This window comes from Scyliorhinus torazame, chromosome 7 (genome assembly GCF_047496885.1).
Source record: "Scyliorhinus torazame isolate Kashiwa2021f chromosome 7, sScyTor2.1, whole genome shotgun sequence".
In the NCBI taxonomy this organism is placed as follows: Eukaryota; Metazoa; Chordata; class Chondrichthyes; order Carcharhiniformes; family Scyliorhinidae; genus Scyliorhinus; species Scyliorhinus torazame.
The window spans coordinates 256,451,723-256,469,821 of NC_092713.1; positions in this window are offsets into that span (position 1 = coordinate 256,451,723).

The following is an 18,099-nucleotide window of genomic DNA, read 5'->3' on the forward strand; positions in this document are numbered from 1 at the left end:
TCTGCACTGTAGGAATTCAATGATTCTATTACAAATATGGGGCTAAATGAAGAGTACAGAATAAGTGTGCCTTGTGTTTCAGTTCTGGCTATTTTTTTCTGTAGAATCAGCAGCCAATTTATTTTCTTATTGAATGCACAGTCTCGGCACTAGGTGGCAGTCCATTCCATAAGCTATCAATAATGTAACAGTACTGGTAAAGTTTTCGAGTTCGATAGAGGATTTCTGCATGCCTGTGCTGCTAATTCCTTTCGCGACTTTAAAAACGAAGGTTATGAGCAGGATTCTCCATCCAGCGAAGCTGGAATCACGATCGGGCAGCGAATTACACATCAGTCGGAAACAGTGATCAGAACCGGGCGTCCACCATGCTTCGGTGCCTCGATAGCGGCGTGAATGCGTTCCACACCGCACGCCAGTGTGGGCATGCAAATTGTACAGTACCGGCCATTAGCATATCATTAACGGACCCGACCGGGTATTCTCCGGCCTCTCACGATGTTCCGCCAGGTGGAAGTGACGATGGCGTGGTTCACGACCAGGGTGTCTGGGCCCGGACCGCCATTGTCGCGACCTGCAAGGCAGCCATCTGGCTGTGCACCCCACTGACAGCCCACTGTGTCCTGTAAATGTGCCGAGCGCCACCACAGGACATGGGCCGCAGAGCATACTGCTGGCATGGGTAACGCCAGCCACTTGTACCCCTGTCAGCAGGGATGAGTGGTGGTCCTCCCGGTGCCAGGCACCGACGGGGCTAGGGCTGCGGTGCGGACGACCAAGTGTCAGGGGGAACGGCTAGGGGTTGGGTTGGAAATGGGACATGAGGGGAGAGGCCGGGGCCCGTTGGACCTGGTTGGGCACAGGAGTACTCACCATGCTAATGTCGATGGGATGCATTTCCCCCTACGAGCACCACCACATGAGGGGGTGCCCTCCACAAAGCGAAAAGGATTCCACTCCCTCAGTGTTCAGTTGGTGTGTGAGCACTGGCTGCATATCATGTACCTCTGCATCCGCTACCTGGGCAGCATGCATAACACCTTCATCGTGGTACACTCAACGGTGCCTGCCACCTTCGCAGCGCTCTCCCGTGTGAGGGGCTGGCTCCTGGGCGACGGGTTATCAGCTATGGTCGTGGCTGATGAAGCCTATCCGGAGGCCACAGACAACGCGGAGAACCGCTGCAACGATGACCATGCTGCAACCAGGAGCATGATAGAGCGGTGCATCGGCATGCTGAGCATGCTGTTCAGGTGCCTGGACCGCTTTGGAGGGGCCTCTCGTACAACCCTAAGAGGTTCACCCACATCGTTGTGGCCTGCTACGTCCTCCACAACATTGTGCAGCAGAGAGGCAGCAAGCTGGAGGAGCAGGCCAGTCAAACAAACAAGAACAAAGAAATGTACAGCACAGGAACAGGCCCTTCGGCCCTCCAAGCCCGTGCCGACCATACTGCCCGACTAAACTACAATCTTCTACACTTCCTGGGTCCGTATCCTTCTATTCCCATCCTATTCATATATTTGTCAAGATGCCCCTTAAATGTCCCTATCGTCCCTGCCTCCACTACCTCCTCCGGTAGTGAGTTCCAGGCACCCACTACCCTCTGCGTAAAAAACTTGCCTCGTACATCTACTCTAAACTTTGCCCCTCTCACCTTAAACCTATGCCCCCTAGTAATTGACCCCTCTACCCTGGGGAAAAGCCTCTGACTATCCACTCTGTCTATGCCCCTCATAATTTTGTATACCTCTATCAGGTCGCCCCTCAACCTCCTTCGTTCCAGTGAGAACAAACCGAGTTTATTCAATCGCTCCTCATAGCTTATGCCCTCCATACCAGGCAACATTCTGGTAAATCTCTTCTGCACCCTCTCTAAAGCCTCCACATCCTTCTGGTAGTGTGGCGACCAGAATTGAACACTATACTCCAAGTGTGGCCTAACTAAGGTTCTATACAGCTGCAACATGACTTGCCAATTCTTATACTCAATGCCCCGGCCAATGAAGGCAAGCATGCCTTGTCCTATGAGGAGGATAGAGAGAATGGGCAGGTCATGGGGCCCAGGGGCCCTGGTGCACATGGGACAATCTGATCGTCTCCAGGTTCGCCAACTAGGGGGCCTGTCCACCGGTAGTTCGAACGCCCCATTCCACCCCAGCACCCCCTCCATGCTTTCCATCTGCCTCACTACGGGATGTGGCCCTGGGTTGGCAAGTATCAGCGGGTCTGGTCCATGGGATATAGGATGATGACGACCCACTCTGCGACGAGCTCTGTGTTCAGCATCGCTTGAAGCAGTCTACTCCTGCATTCGGTGGCACTTTCCACCATCTGCTCAGGTGATCCTTGCATGCATGCTGGCCATTCCATCTAATGGTCCCATCGCTGGGATGGAGGGGGTGGGGACAGGGTCTGGGGGAGGTAGCGGGGCGATGTGCAGTGGTGGGTCACTTGGCGGGTAGACCCTACCACATGGCGCCCCCACATATCTTTCCTGCTGCCTCCGAGGGCAACCCCTGAGTTGGCCTCTGACTGCCTAGGGGGCCCTTGCCCACCTCCCAATACACGCGCTCCACAACACCAGCCCATCCCTCAGACCCTTCAGAGAGAGATCGAGGCAGTTTGGAATGTCAGTGAATGTTGGTTTATTGTGATACATACAGATATTGTGCCCTAACCACTATCGCTAACCTATGTGCTTCACGTGCCAACTTAACTGGTGTTTATCTTTCTAACCGTACGTGCCCTAACGCTCCTTCTAGTGGGTCTCCCCAGGCAGTACATCGGAAATGAAGGCGGCCTACTGTGTAGCTCAGCCTGCGACCTGGGTCCCCTTTGGCGGCCATCCTCTGGAGTGACCCATCTTCCGGGTGTCACAGGTGGTGTTGTGCCAACCTGTTCTGCTTGCTGCCCATTGGATGCACCAGGGACAGGTGGGGGGATTCAGCAGTGCTGTGGTGTTCCAGCATCTCCCCTGCAGGGGTCACCGGCACGGACTCCATCACCTTCTCCTCACTCCTGGTGCCCGATGGCTGCCGGGCTACTCCTTGGGATGGGGATGCCGCTGGAGCGAGCTCAGAGGGCTCCCCCACCACCTGGCACTGCCAGTCCTGGAGGCCTGCTCTCATCTCGACCAGGGTCTCCATGCTCACGGCCATGGAGTACAGGGACTGTGCCCCGTCACTCTGGGACTGTGCCACATCGCTCTGGGACTGTGCCACGTCATTCAGTGACCGTGTCAGGTCCCTCTGGGACTGGCTCAGGTCGGCCAGGGCCAGGCCAATGCCCTCGACGCCCACAGCCATGTCCTATTGTGACTGGACCAAGCTCTGGAGCACCACTGCAGTGTCCATGTTGCTCTGGTACTTGGCTGCCTGTGACATGGTCGTCCTGTCCTGTGCCGGCCACCGCCCATACAGAGTGCCCCAGGCCTTGAACATCTTAACCATGAACAATACCATCGTCCCCAAGGCCTCCACCGCGGACGCTACCGTGCGGTGTTGGCCTGGGTGGCACTCATGATCGGCACCGCCTTCTGCCTCTGCAGGCGGTTGGACTCCTCCAACTGCATCTGAAGGAGTTGCTGACACCACATCCAGCAGACCCGGCTCTGTACCTGCATCTCCAACATTGATGGGACTGCCCTGTTAAGAAGCTCGAGACCCATCCAGATGGCAGCTAGTCCCTGGGATCGGGCCACCCTCCGACCGTCCGAACCCTCGAGGGTTCCTGGCTCCACCTGATGTACTGCTGCATGTGTGTGGTGTGCCACGAGCCTCTTCACTAAAGTGGCCAGCTGAGGTAAGTGTCTCTGGGATGGTGAAGGTTGCTGGTGAAAGCAGTCACGAAAAGTCGGACATGTGTTCTGGGGTGTCGCAGGGTTGTAGCGGGGATTGCGGGTCACCAGCAGGTCCTGCCTCGACTTCACGTGAGTCTCAGGGTTGCAGAGGAGGGCTAGAGACCTCAGATGGACCCGTCTCATCGCCAGGTGATCCTGCCAGACAAGAAAAGACTCATGGTTAGATCGCAGCTAGACATGGTATGCAGGAGGAAGAGGGGTGTCATAGGGACATCTTATTTCATTGAGGTCTCACTTGCGTCTCTGCTGCTGACCTCCACCTCGGCGACTACCCGCTCCCCAACCCCGCAGGCCAGGTCCAACACCCTCTGCTATTCTACGATGACAGGCCACAGATGCGGTGGGCCCCCTTGAATCTTCTCTCTCCCCCTGCAGTTGTTGGCTGGCTTCTCCTGGGTGACATAAAATGCAAAGTGTGAGACACTTGGACGCAGGCTGCACAGGGTCCGTGGCCAGTGTATGCGAGGCACCCGGCCATGGCAGGCGGTATGGGTGTTGGTATGTGGTGCAGCACTGCCTGCCTGTGGGGGCTGCATGGAGGGTGGGGAGGGTTTTAAGTGTGGGGGGTGTGGGGCGGAGCATGGTGCCAGGGACAGGTGGTGGTGACTCACCCTCCCGCCCTGAGGAAGTCGTGCAGCTACTTCCTGCACTACTGCCCGGTCCTGGTGGTGGGGCCCATTGCACTCACGACCTTTGCCACCAGCGCCCAGGCCCAGTTGATGTCTGCGGGTAGCAGTTGTCTTCCCACTCCGGGTCCCACCTCTCCTCCATGGCATCCAGCAGTGTCTCCAGCTCTGCATCAGGGAGCCTCGGGGCCACTATGGGGTGGTATCTTGCCTGGAATAAAAGTGTGTGGGTCATTCAATGCTTAAATGCAGCTCCAGCTTATCAGGCTCTCCACTGCCAATCCCAACCGCAGCGGAACTGACGCCGGCATGAGTTGAAATCGCATTAGTTCCATATGGCACCGTGCTGGCCCATTAGCATGTCCTGAATTGTTCTAGGACTGGCGCTGCTATCGGGGCGGTAGAACACCTGCGACCCAGTCCTGGCATCAGCACTTAGTCTCTGAAATGGAGAATCCAGCCCTACGTCTTTTTTTCCTCATCCTTTTCATTTTTTTCCCCCTCCAGTATGAACCATGTTGAATTCTTCGTGCCACTGATTTAACGTTACCATCATTTTGCTATTCTTATAGTTTTCTGTCCTTTTATGTAAGTAAATTGTTTATCGTAGCCAACTATGATCTCTTTTTTCATAAATTTAAAGCACCCAATTCATTTTTTCCAATTGAGGGACAATTTAGCTTGGCCTATCCACCTACCCTGTACATCTTTGGGTTGTGGGGGCAAAACCCAGGCAGACACGGGGAGAATGTGCAAACTCCACTCCACATGGACAGTGACCCAGAGCAGGGATCGAACCTGGGACCTCAGCTCCATGAGGCAGCAGTGCTAACCACTATGTCACCGTGCTGCCCCTGGCCAACTATGATCTCATCATGTCTTAAAGGAAATTGTATTACATCAGGAGCAAGCATAACATGGGTTTGCTTTGAGATTGCAGCTGTATAGAATGCTGATATTTTCAATGTTACGTCAACTATTCTGCCATTTCCGTTAGTAAACCTTATCACGTGCTATAATCATACTTAATACTTTGCATTTCTATATTGGATAATGCTTGACATACTTCTGCTCAATTAGGATGTATCTGTAGATCGTTCCTTGGAACATCTTGTGTGATACTATCTATACATTTAAACATTTTACTTGTAATATCCTTTATCAAGATCAGTAATACATATGAATAGACACATTTTGGAAATAATTGTTCAGAATTGTGATGATGTGCTGCCCAATTAATGTCATTAGATTGCTTTCTATTTATCCAATCAATGACCTTATCACGTTTTCACATTAAGACATCTAATATTCAAGCTTGTGTTTTATCCACTACATCTTAAATATATTCCAAGTTATCTTTCATAATCTGTTGAATTTATCATTTGAGCCTTTTAATCAAACTCTATATTCTCCCTCACTGTCAACTTTAGTGTGAATCTTAATGTTCTTTACCTCCCAATTTGCCCAGAAATAATGCATCTTACTGTAAATTGTAAAAATTTGTCACGGAACCCATGCCATTCCAGTGATAAGCAAAAATGATAGTTTTTACATATCTCTTTACACAAAGTCTGCTGTGTTTATTTTAAGCATAATGTGCAGCAATATACCCATAATGAGTGATTGTCACTTGTAATGAGCAATGCTTGGTAGGACTGTAGTTGCGCCCTCTTCATATCTTATGCTATTCTATTTCACTTTTTAAATTAAAGATCAACATAGTGAAATATGAAAGCAATTCCTTCATTTCTAGTGTTTCTGGAAAGGAAGAGACGCAAAAGATTAATGGTAATGATAGGGGCGAAGAAGGAAGATTTAAAAAAAAAATACTTTAATGTTATCACTATCTAAATAATTTGCTTATTATTCAAAAGCTCCATCCGGCTTGAAACATCCAATCACTGTTTGTTGATGTATCATTTGTCAATGTACTCTGTCGATTATTCTTTTTTTGTCTACTATGTACGTACTGTGTACGTTCCCTTGGCCGCAGAAAAATACCTTTCACTGTACTTCGGTACATGTGACAATAATTCAAATCAAATCAAATTATTACTTGCAGGAGATGGGAAGCGATCAGTTTTGCATTTTTAAAATATTGGTGGATTTATACTTTACACTCTAACATTTTTGTTAAGTTTATATTTAATTTTTGAACTTGGCATAAGTTGTTATACACAAATATCTCTCCCTTCATTTCAATTGCTTTGCTGACAATTATTACCAGTCCTGACTCTGATCACATTGACCTTGAACAAACATAGATAAGTAATTTCATTCATTGTCATATGTGTGGTTTCTTTCCTGCTCTTTCTCTTTGCACTAATTTTATCCTCTAGGAGTCATCACTCTCAATTTGCAGTCTTTATTGAAGTTAACTGTTACTACTATTTACTGTACATTGTTTCTTATTTTATTCCATTTTAAAGATATTTTTTTAAAGGTAAGCAGACTAGATTAAGTCCAGATTAAACTTCACTTAAGCAGAAAAAGCTACCTGTATGTAAGCACAAAAGTGAGATCAAATATTAGTAAGTTTGTTTTACAAACAGTGCATTATCCAGGACAACAGATCTTGATTGAATCATCATGGCTGAACAGGAGTATCCTCTTTATTCCCATTAATGAGTTTGAGTCTGGAAGAGACAATAGAACTCAGGCCAGGTGGGGGTGTACACCTGTGACTCAGTGCCAGCAGAACAGGTATAAAAGAATGAACATCGGAACAGATCTTCAGCGATAACCTGGGTGACCCCAGGCACCACCATTGCAAGAAGGGACACTGGGCTCTGATTTTATGTAAAACAAAAACTGCTTCACACATATAATCAGAACACTGTCATTCACTCTCTCACACACGCATAAAATCAGATTTTTAGGGTGAATAAAAACAGTATGAATTTTACCTCAGTAACAAAAACAACAAAATCCTGGAAAATCTCAGCAGGTCTGATGGCATCTATGGAGAAAGAACTGAGTTTACCTCAGTAAATCTTTTGAAATTTCTCGCTTGTTTTTTCTTCAAACAATATAATTTTTTTGAGTGTGTAATGTTCGAAGCTAGAGAAATAAAAAGGTTAATATTGCTGATTGAACAGTATTTATGCATCCTGGGAAATTAGTACGCAAACATCATAATCCAAATTCAGCTCAACGTGTCACACAGCTCTAGACAAATATATTAGGGGCTAATTTGAACGTCCCTAAACTTGGCAAGGGGATTACAATGCATGCTGCCTTCATTGTTCCACGATTGTGACTTCCAGGCCAGTATTGAATGTGTTGACTGGCTGTATGTCTCAGCAGTGAGTTCAGGTTCATGCAAGGCTCACACTACTTAAAGCTATTGTCATAACCCCCACGGGGAAACCATTATCAATCGACCCGTGGGACCATAGAGTACAAGCGTCCCAGTAGTGGACGGAAGCCCACTCAGCGGGGGCTCGTAAAACGTTGCAAAAAAGCCGCCTTGGTTGTCCCAATGAGGACTATGATTGTATATAGTAACTGCCATGGGCGGACTTCATGGGCACGATTCAGCGGACTTTAAATGCGGCTGAACTGAGCATTTAGCGGGATGTTTCTCAGCATCTACAGTGCCGAGAAACATCTTCTTCCAGCGGCACCTTGCCGTATATTTTGGCCTTTGGAAGATTTTCCCAGTTAAGTGAATGGGCAGTTCAGACATTCAAAAGAGGCATGAAGAAGCATACCACGGGCTACTTAGACACACGACTGGCAAGATTTCTTTTTAATTACAGCACTATGCTGCACTTGACAAGAGGTGGCACGAACGAAGCTGCTGATGGGCCACAGGCTCAGGACCTGATTAAGCCTGACCTTCCAAAACCTGGGTGAGTAAGTGGAAGTGCAGCAAGAAGTGCAGAAACGTTACAATGACCATCCGATGCCAGGACGCAAGTTCCAACCAGGAGCCACAGTCTATGTCTGCAATTTTGGAGATGCTGCACTCTGGCTCCCAGGAGTTGTAGTAGAGAGAACAGGGCCCGTCTCCTACAAGGTTTGAGGGAAAAACCTATGTAAGCCCGTGGACCACCTTAAGAAGGGGGAGCCTGCACTACAGGATGCCTGACCTCTCAGCCAGGGAACACATCTGACCTACTACCACACCAACTGCCGCAGACATGGACACAGAGGCATCCACGCAGACGTACGATGAGCATTAGCAGTGAGGAGAGGTTGGATAAACTCGGTTTGTTCTCACTAGAACGACAGAGGTTGAGGGGCGGCCTGATAGATGTCTACAAAATTATGAGATTGAGGGGCGACCTAATAGATGTCTACAAAATTATGAGGGGCATGGACAGAGTGTACAATCAGCTTTTTCCCAGGGTGGAAGACTCAATTACTAGGGGACATAGGTTTAAGGTGTGAGGGGAATAGTTTAGAGGAGATGTGCAAGGGAGCTTTTTTCCACAGAGGGTAGTGAGTGCCTGGAACCTGCTGCCGGAGGAGGTGGTGGAAGCAGGTACAATAGTGACGTTTAAGGGCCATCGTGACAAATACATGGATAGGATGGGAATAGAGGGATATGGGCCCCAAAAGTGTGAACGATTTTAGGTTGGACATGCAGCATGGTTGGTGCAGGCTTGGAGGGCCGAAGGGCCTGTTTCTGTGCTATACTTTTCTTTGTTCTTTGTTGATGAGGGCATTGCAATTGATTTGTGTACATAGACATCCAAAAGGTGTTCAGTAATGTCACACGTAAAAGGCTTGTCAGCAAATTTTAAGCCCTGGAGTAAAAGGGATGGTGGCAGCATAGATACGAAACTGGCTGTGTAGCAGAAAACAGAGTTGGTGAACTGTTGTTTTTTAGACTGGAAGACATTGGGGTTTCCCAGGGTTCAGTATTAGAACAGCTTCTTTTCTTGATAATCAATTTGATTTAGGTGTACTGGGCACAATTTCAAAATTTGCAAATGACTTAAAACTTGGACGAATTGTGAACTGTGAAGAGGATAGTGATAGACTTCAAGAGGCCATCAAGTGCTGGAAAATGGGGTTAGAATAGATAGGTGGGTGCTTGATGGCCAGCACAGACACACTGGGCCAAATGGCCTCTTCCTGTGCTGTAAAACCCTATGATCAGACCGGCTGGTGGAATGGACAGACAGGTGGCACATGGAATTTAATGCGGAGAAGTACAAAATTATACATTTTGGTAGGTGGAATGAGGAAAAGCAATACAAAAGTACAATTTTGAAGGGATGCAAGAGCAGAAGGACCCAGGGGTATACATGTACAAACTAGAAGGTAGAAGGAAAGGTTGAGGAAGCAGTTAATAAGGCATACAGGATGCAGGAATTCAGGCAAAAGGCAGAAGAGTGGAACTAGCTGGTAGCTCTTGCAGAGAGAGTGCCAGCATGGATTTGAGAAGCCAAATAGTCTGATTTGAGGTCTTTCAAATTATGAAAGTGTTCTATAGGGTAGACAGGAGTGTAAAACAAGGTGCCACAAATACAAGATGGTCACTGACTTTACATGTACCCCTGAACCTTTGTTCTGCCATTAACATATTCTAACCTCTTTATGTGCCACTATGAGCATCCTCTTAGCCTTAACCACCCCCATTTACATTCCTTTTGTCTTCTGTCCTCGACATCTTTGTCAATCTCCACCTATCGCTACCCCCTATCCAGCTCCATCACTCCTCCCCCCCACCCCCCCCCCCCCCCCACCCACCCACTACAGTATAAATCTGACCCCATTTCTAGTCCACTTCAGAGTTAACGATGCTCCATATCCCTGATAATTTTGATATTGTGCCCCAATACCCAATTCCATTGAATTTATTCAATGAATACTGCAGACTGGGTGACCGCTTTGCAAAACACCTCTGGTCTATCCGCAAGCAGGACCCAGATCTTCCTGTCGCTTGTCATTTCAACTCACCGTCCTGCTCTCACATCCATATGTCCTTCCTTGGCCTTCTGCAATGTTCCAATGAAGCCCAGTGCAAACTGGTGCAACAACACCTCATCTTCCGATTAGGCACATTACAGCCTTCCAGATGTAACGTTGAGTTCAACAACTTCAGACTGTGAACCCTCTCCTCCACCTTTACCCACTTTTTTATTTCTATCAATTTATTTTCATTTCTTCTATTGATCTATTTTCCTCTCACCATTGTTCCCCATTCCCCCACCCCACTTGGGCCATCTGTTCCCTGTTCTTAGTTGCCCTTTGACACACTGCTCACCTTTGTTCTGCCATTAACATATTCTAACCTCTTTATGTGCCACTATGAGCATCCTCTTAGCCTTAACCACTCCCATTTACATTCCTTTTGTCTTCTGTCCTCGACATCTTTGTCAATCTCCACCTATCGCTACCCCCTATCCAGCTCCATCACTCCTCACCCCCACCCTCCCCCCCCCCACCCACTATAGTATAAATCTGACCCCATTTCCAGTTCTCTCTAGCTTTGACAAAGAGTTAAACAGACTCAAAACGTTCGCTCCCTTCTCTCTCTCCACAGATGCTGATGACCTGCTGAGATTGTGCATTATTTTCCGTTTTGGTCCATCGAATTTATTGTTGTAAAGACCAAGCGTAAACTGACACTTTTTCAAAAAAATTTACAGTGCCCAATTCATTTTTTCCAATTAGGGGGCAATTTAGCATGGCCAATCCACCTACCCTGCACATCTTTGGGTTGTGGGGGCGAAACCCATGCAAACACAGGGAGAATGTGCAAACTCCACAGGGACAGTAACACAGAGCCGGGATCCAACCTGGGACCACGGTGCCATGAGGCAGCAGTGTTAACCACTGCACCACCGTGCTGCTCACGTAAACTGATACTTAACCCTTCCAGTCCAAAAATAATTAACCACCATTTCTTTTTTTCAGTACTTTATCCAACAGGGTGACACGGTGGCACAGTGGTTAGCAATGCTGCTTCACAGCACCAGGGACTTGGGTTCAATTCAGGACTTGGGTGACTGTGTAGAGTTTGCACATTCTCCCCATGTCTGCATGGCTTTCTTCTGTGTGCTCCGGTTTCCCTGCACAGTCCAAAGATGTGCAAATTAGGTGGATTGGCCATGCTAAATTGCCCCTTAGCGTTCAAAAAGTTTGGTGGAGTTACGGGGTTAGGGTGGGGGAGCGTGGACTTGGATAGGGTGCTCTTTTGGAGGGTTGATGCAGAACTGATGAGCTGAATGGTCTCCTTCTGCACTGTAAAGATTCTATGAATGTCTTACTGAAGTTATGCCATGCCACTTAATATTGCATGCTTTAAATTCTTCATCACTGGATCAAAATCTTTGATTTCCCTTATAAATGTCACTACAAATTAACCTATACCACATGGACTGCAGCAATTCAAGAAGGCGTCTCACCACCACCTTCTTGGGGCAATTAGTGATGGGCAATAAATGCTCAGAACAAAGAAAAGTACAGCACAGGAACAGGCCCTTTGGCCCTCCAAGCCTGTGCCGACATGCTGCCAGTCTAAACTAAAATCTTCTGCACTTCCAGGGTCCATATCCCTCTATTCCCATCCTATTCATGTATTTGTCAAGATGCCCCTTAAACGTCACTATCATCCCTGCTTCCACCACCTCCTCTGGCAGCGAGTTCCAGGGACCGACTACCCTCTGTGTAAAATAACTTGCTTCGTACATCTCCTCTAAACCTTGCCCCTTAAACCTATGCCCCCTAGCAATTGACCCCTCTACCCTGGGAAAAAGCCTCCGACTATCCACTCATAATTTTGTAGACCTCTATCAGGTCGCCCCTCAACCTCCATCGTTCCAATGAGAACAAACCGATTTTATTCAACCTCTCCTCATAGCTAATGCCCTCCATACCAGGCAACATCCTGGTAAATCTCTTCTGCACCTTCTCTAAAGCCACCACATCCTTCTAGTAGTGTGGCGACCAGAATTGAACACGATACTCCAAGTGTGGCCTAACTAAGGTTCTATACAGCTGCAACATGACTTGCCAATTTTTATACTCAATGCCCCGGCCAATGAAGGCAAGCATGCCGTATGCCTTCTTGGCTACCTTCTCCACCTAGAACTCTCTGACTGTCAGTACTCTTGAGGGTTCTACCATTCACTGTATATTCCCTACCTGCATTAGATCTTTGATACTCAAACAATAACTCCAGAAGCGAGATTGGATGACAATTGAAGGCTTTATTGCACTAGATGTTTCTTCCAGCAGCGCAGGTACAGAATGCAGCTGCTAGGGAGATACAGGCTCTTATACTCCGCCTTACTGGGCGGAACCAGCAGGCAGGCTTCACCATTGATATTGCTGTCTCAGGTACCTCCCACACCAATGGTCATACAGTATCAACCTGGGTACCGTAATACCCCTAATACCGACTACCACAACCTTCCAAATTGCATTACCTCACATTTGTCCGGATTAAACTCCATCTGCCATCTCTCCGCCCAAGTCTCCAAACGATCCAAATCCTGCTGTATCCTCTGACAGTCCTCATCGCTATCCAAAATTCCACCAGCCTTTGTGTAGTCTGCAAACTTACTAATCACACCAGTTACATTTTCCTCCAAATCATTTATATATACTACGAACAGCAAAGGTACCAGCACTGATCCCTGCGAAACACCACTAGTCACAGCCTTCCAATCAGAAAAGCACCCTTCCATTGCTACTCTCTGCCTTCTATGACCTAGCCAGTTCTGTATCCATCTTTCCAGCTCACCACTGATCCCGTGTGACTTCACCTTTTGTACCAGTCTGCCATGAGGGACCTTGTTAAAGGCCTTACTGAAGTACTTATAGACAACATCCACTGCCCTACCTGCATCAATCATCTTTGTGACCTCCTCGAAAAACTCGATCAAGTTAGTGAGACACCACCTCCCCTTCAAAAAACCGTGCGGCCTCTCGCTAATACGTCCATTTGCTTCCAAATGGGAGTATATCCTGTCTCGAAGAATTCTCTCCAGTAATTTCGCTACCACTGACGTAAGGCTCACCAGCCTGTAGTTCCCTGGATTATCCTTGCTACCCTCCTTAAACAAAGGAACAACATTGGCTATTCTCCAGTCCCCCGGGACATCACCTGAAACAGTGAGGATCTAAAGATTTCTGTCAAGGCTTCAGCAATTTCCTCTCTAGCCTCCTTCAGTATTTTGGGGTAGATCCCATCAGGCCCTAGGGACTTATCTACCTTAATATTTTTCAAAACGCCCAACACCTCGTCTTTTTGGATCTCAATATGACCCAGGCTATCTACACACCCTTCTCCAGACGCAACATTCACCAATTCCTTCTCTTTGGTGAATACTGATGCAAAGTATTCATTTAGTACCTTGCCCATTTTCCTCTGGATCCACACATAGATGCCCTCGCCTGTCCAGTGGACCAACACTTTCCCTGGCTACCCTCTTGCGTTTTTTGTAAGTGTAAAAAGCCTTGGGACTTTCCTTAACCCTATTTGCCAATGACTTTTCGTGACCCCTTTTAGCCCTCCTGACTCCTTGCTTAAGTTCCTTCCTACTTTCCTTATATTCCACACAGGCTTCATCTGTTCCCAGCCTTCTAGCCCTGACAAATGCCTCCTTTTTCTTTTTGACGAGGCCTACAATATCTCTTGTTTTCCAAGGTTCCCGAAATTTGCTGTATTTATCCTTCTTCCGCGCAGGAACATGCCGGTCCTGAATTCCTTTCAACTGACATTTGAAAGCCACATGTCAGATGCTGATTTACCCTCAAACATCCGCCCCCAATCTAGGTTCTTCAGTTCCTGCCTAATATTGTTATAATTAGCCTTCCCCCAATTTAGCACATTCACCCTAGGACCACTCTTATCCTTGTCCACCAGCACTTTAAAACTTACTGAATTGTGGTCACTGTTCCCGAAATGCTCCCCTACTGAAACTTCTACCACTTGGCCGGGCTCATTCCCCAATACCAGGTCCAGTATAGCCCCTTCTCTAGTTGGACTATCTACATATTATTTTAAGAAGCCCTCCTGGGTGTTCCTTACAAACTCTGCCCCATCCAAGCACCATGTGAGTCCCCAGTCAATATTGGGGAAGTTAAAGTCTCCCATCACAACAACCCTGTTGCTTTTACTCCTTTCCAAAATCTGTCTACCAGTCTGCTCCTCAATCTCCTGCTGGCTGTTGGGTGGCCTGTAGTAAACCCCCAACATTGTGACTGCACCCTTCTTATTCCTGATCTCTACCCATATAGCCTCGCTGCCCTCTGAGGTATCCTCCCGCAGTACAGCTGTGATATTCTCCCTAACCAGTAGCGCAACTCCTCCATCCCCTCTATCCTGCCTGAAACATATAAATCCTGGAACGTTTAGCTGCCAATCCTGTCCCTCCCTCAACCAGGTCTCTGTAATGGCAACAACATCATAGTTCCATGTACTAATCCAAGCTCTAAGTTCATCTGCCTTACCTGTTATACTTCTTGCATTAAAACATATGCACTTCAGGCCACCAGTCCCGCTGTGTTCAGCAACATTTCCCTGTCTGCTCTTCCTCAGAGCCATACTGGCCCTATTCCCTAGTTTGTAGCCACGTAAAATGGCTGATTCCCGATTAGAATGGTCAAACCCTGATCTAAAATGGCGAACGGAAGAGGCTGATGGGAAAATCAGCCAACAGGACTCAAACGGACAGCTGCAGGTAAAACAGTGTATTCGCCTCTGGGGAAGTCAGCCCAGACCGATACCTGCAACCATCACCATCACAACAACCCAGCCATCTGCATAGTAAGCAGCCATCCCCGGGAACAATTGCTACACATTAGCAACATAAAGCCGATCCAGACTTGTCGGCGCCAGCAGGGGCTGACACAAAGAAAGGTAAACGACCACCCCCCGATCAAGGAATCGCCCCATTATTGGAGCATATCGAACCAAGTGATTGGGACCAAGTCCAATCACTTGGAACCAGGTACGAGGTCCGCCCCGAGAGGCGGGAAGCCCCTGGGGACTATAAGAATAGGGGCCAAGTTCAACTCGACCCTTCTCTTCCTGCTCGCAACCTTCGCGACCCTGCTACAAGAAAACAGTAAGTCTTACTTCAGCGATCGCTACCAGATAGGCGTTCCTGACTATTGACTTGTACCAGCTTTTGAATTCCGCAGGCTCAGAACCAATTCGAAAGACCATTCGTTTCCCTGACCTGGTGGGCCATTTCCAAAGTTAAGTATTGGCCTTTAGTGGTAGGTAGTAGTCTAGAAGTAGGATTATTGTATAAGTATTAATTGCTGTATCTAATAAATGAGCGTTGATTTAACTCTTACTAAGCGGTGTGTTGCATTATTAATCATTACTTGGACTTGAACCACGTGGCAGTATCAGAAAGATACCTGGCGACTCATGAGCAAAGGTGACAGAATAAGAATAAAGTAAACTAAGGCTAAAACGAGCAACATGTTCTCCCCCAATTTTTTCATCTTTTGACCTATTGCTCTGGTACTCACCCCCCTGCCATACTAGTTTGCCAGCAGCACCCGCATCCAATGAAAAGATTTTTAAAAAAATGTCATTAAGACTTTTGCAAACTCACATGTGCAACTTTATCTGTCAGTTCCACCTCCACAATTCAGGCATTCTTGTGTAACAGGATTACGACTCTGGTGGAAGTAGAACACAAATTTGAAAATGCCCGTTTGCTAATGCAACTTTAAAAAAAGAAATTTCCCAAAATAAATTTAATTTAAAAAAAATAAAAAATTCCCATTCTTCAGTGCTAATAGCCTCCACCTTCCCTTCATGGAACAGCAAAGTGCCACGAATCAATTCTTTAGAGCTCAGGGGTTCTCGTGCCTAAGGAACATGAAATTATGTGTGCATCTTTCCCTTTTATGCAAATAACTCAAAGCCTGGAGGAGATTGGTCAGTTCAAATCTTGCCCTGCTGTACTTCCAGGTGCAATAACTCATGCTGGATTATGGTTCCATGGATACTGTCTGATTGTCTAAGCAGCTATCCTTTATCCATGAGGCTTGTCAATGAGTGTTGGCTGTTACCGTTAATTGTGATCTATTCCCCCCCCCCCCCCCCAATCCTGCCCACATTTACTTTTACCAATGATCAAAAGCTGATTTTTCTTCTCCTTTGGAAGCAACATGTGAATTGGTTTGATTTACAGGCTGCTCTGTTCGACCAGACAAGGTTAAGAGAGAATCATAGAATTTAAAGTGCAGAAGGAGGCCATTTGGCCCATCGAGTCTGCACTGGCCCTTGGAAAGAGCACCCTACCTAAGCCCTGACCTCCACTCTATCCCGTCACGTCCACCCTATTCCCGTAACCCCACCTAACCGTGTTTTTAGACACTAAGGGCAATTTAGCATAGCCAATCCACCTAGCCTGCACATCTGGACTGGGAGGATTTGATCGTGAATGGTTAAATAAGGAGAAACAGTTTCCAGTCAGTAACTGGGGACACTGGTTTAAGAAATTTGTTTTGTGATCTGGAATGCACTGCCTGGTGGAAGCAGGTTCAAGAGTAACATTGAAAGTAGGATTGAATCATTGCACAGCAGAGGATCAGAGCAATAGGTGAAGCTAGTCGTTTCATGCTGCAACTATGCCTATTCTCCACTAACGGGATGCTGCCGTCAAGCCAGAAAGACTTTCTGTTGATCACACAAATGAGTAAAGTGCTTTATGAATTTCAATGCCAGGTCTGTAGGCCAAACGTCCTAACGACTGGGACATACCACCAGTAATCAATCAATATCAACAGAATGATGAGGGATAAATCAGTCCAGGAAGCTTGAGGAGATCAACCTGAAACTATTATTTCTGGTCAGGCTGCTCGAGTACTGCACTCAGTTCTGATCACTGAGGCACAAGGAAAAACCATTAAATCAGTGGAGAAGACCCAGAAGACTGATTTATGAGAAAAAGTTAGGAAATCTCAGAATATTCTGGTTTGGAAAGATAAGAATGAAATGGGACCTTATGGGGGAATCTAATTACTGGAACAGAAAAACTTAACTCTAAAGCATTAGATTAGGGGCAGCACGGTGGCGTAGTGGTAGCACTGCAGTCTCACGGCGCCAAGGTCCCAGGTTTGATCCCGGCTCTGGGTCACTGTCCGTGTGGAGTTTGCACATTCTCCCCATGTTTGCGTGGGTTTCGCCCCCACAACCCAAAGATGTGCAAGGTAGGTGGATTGAACACGCTAAATTGCCCCTTAATTGGAAAAAATGAATTGGGTACTCTAATTTTTTTTTTTAAAAAGCATTAGATTAGGTTTAACAAGTGAGCAAGGGAACAGAAGCGTAATGAAGTAGAAGACAGATTCAAGTTGATCTCAGGAAGTAATTCTCGCACAAAAAATATCTGGAATGATTTCCCAATTTAGAACAGGGCCAAAAACTCGGGACTCATTCAAGAAATGTTCGGATGTTGTGATGGAGATCATGGGCACGATTTAACCACGGCATGGATCTGGGAGCGCCGGTTAAATAGCAGAAAAGGCTAAAATTGAGATCCTGTCAAGGATGTTCAACTGCACCTTGAGCAACAATGGAATATGTGGATGCCAGGATTTGGTTCCCGTGAGATTGGGCCATCTGGGAGGGCCTACACAGCTGCGGCTCCTGGAGGGAGAATTGCACTGATAGGTGGAACA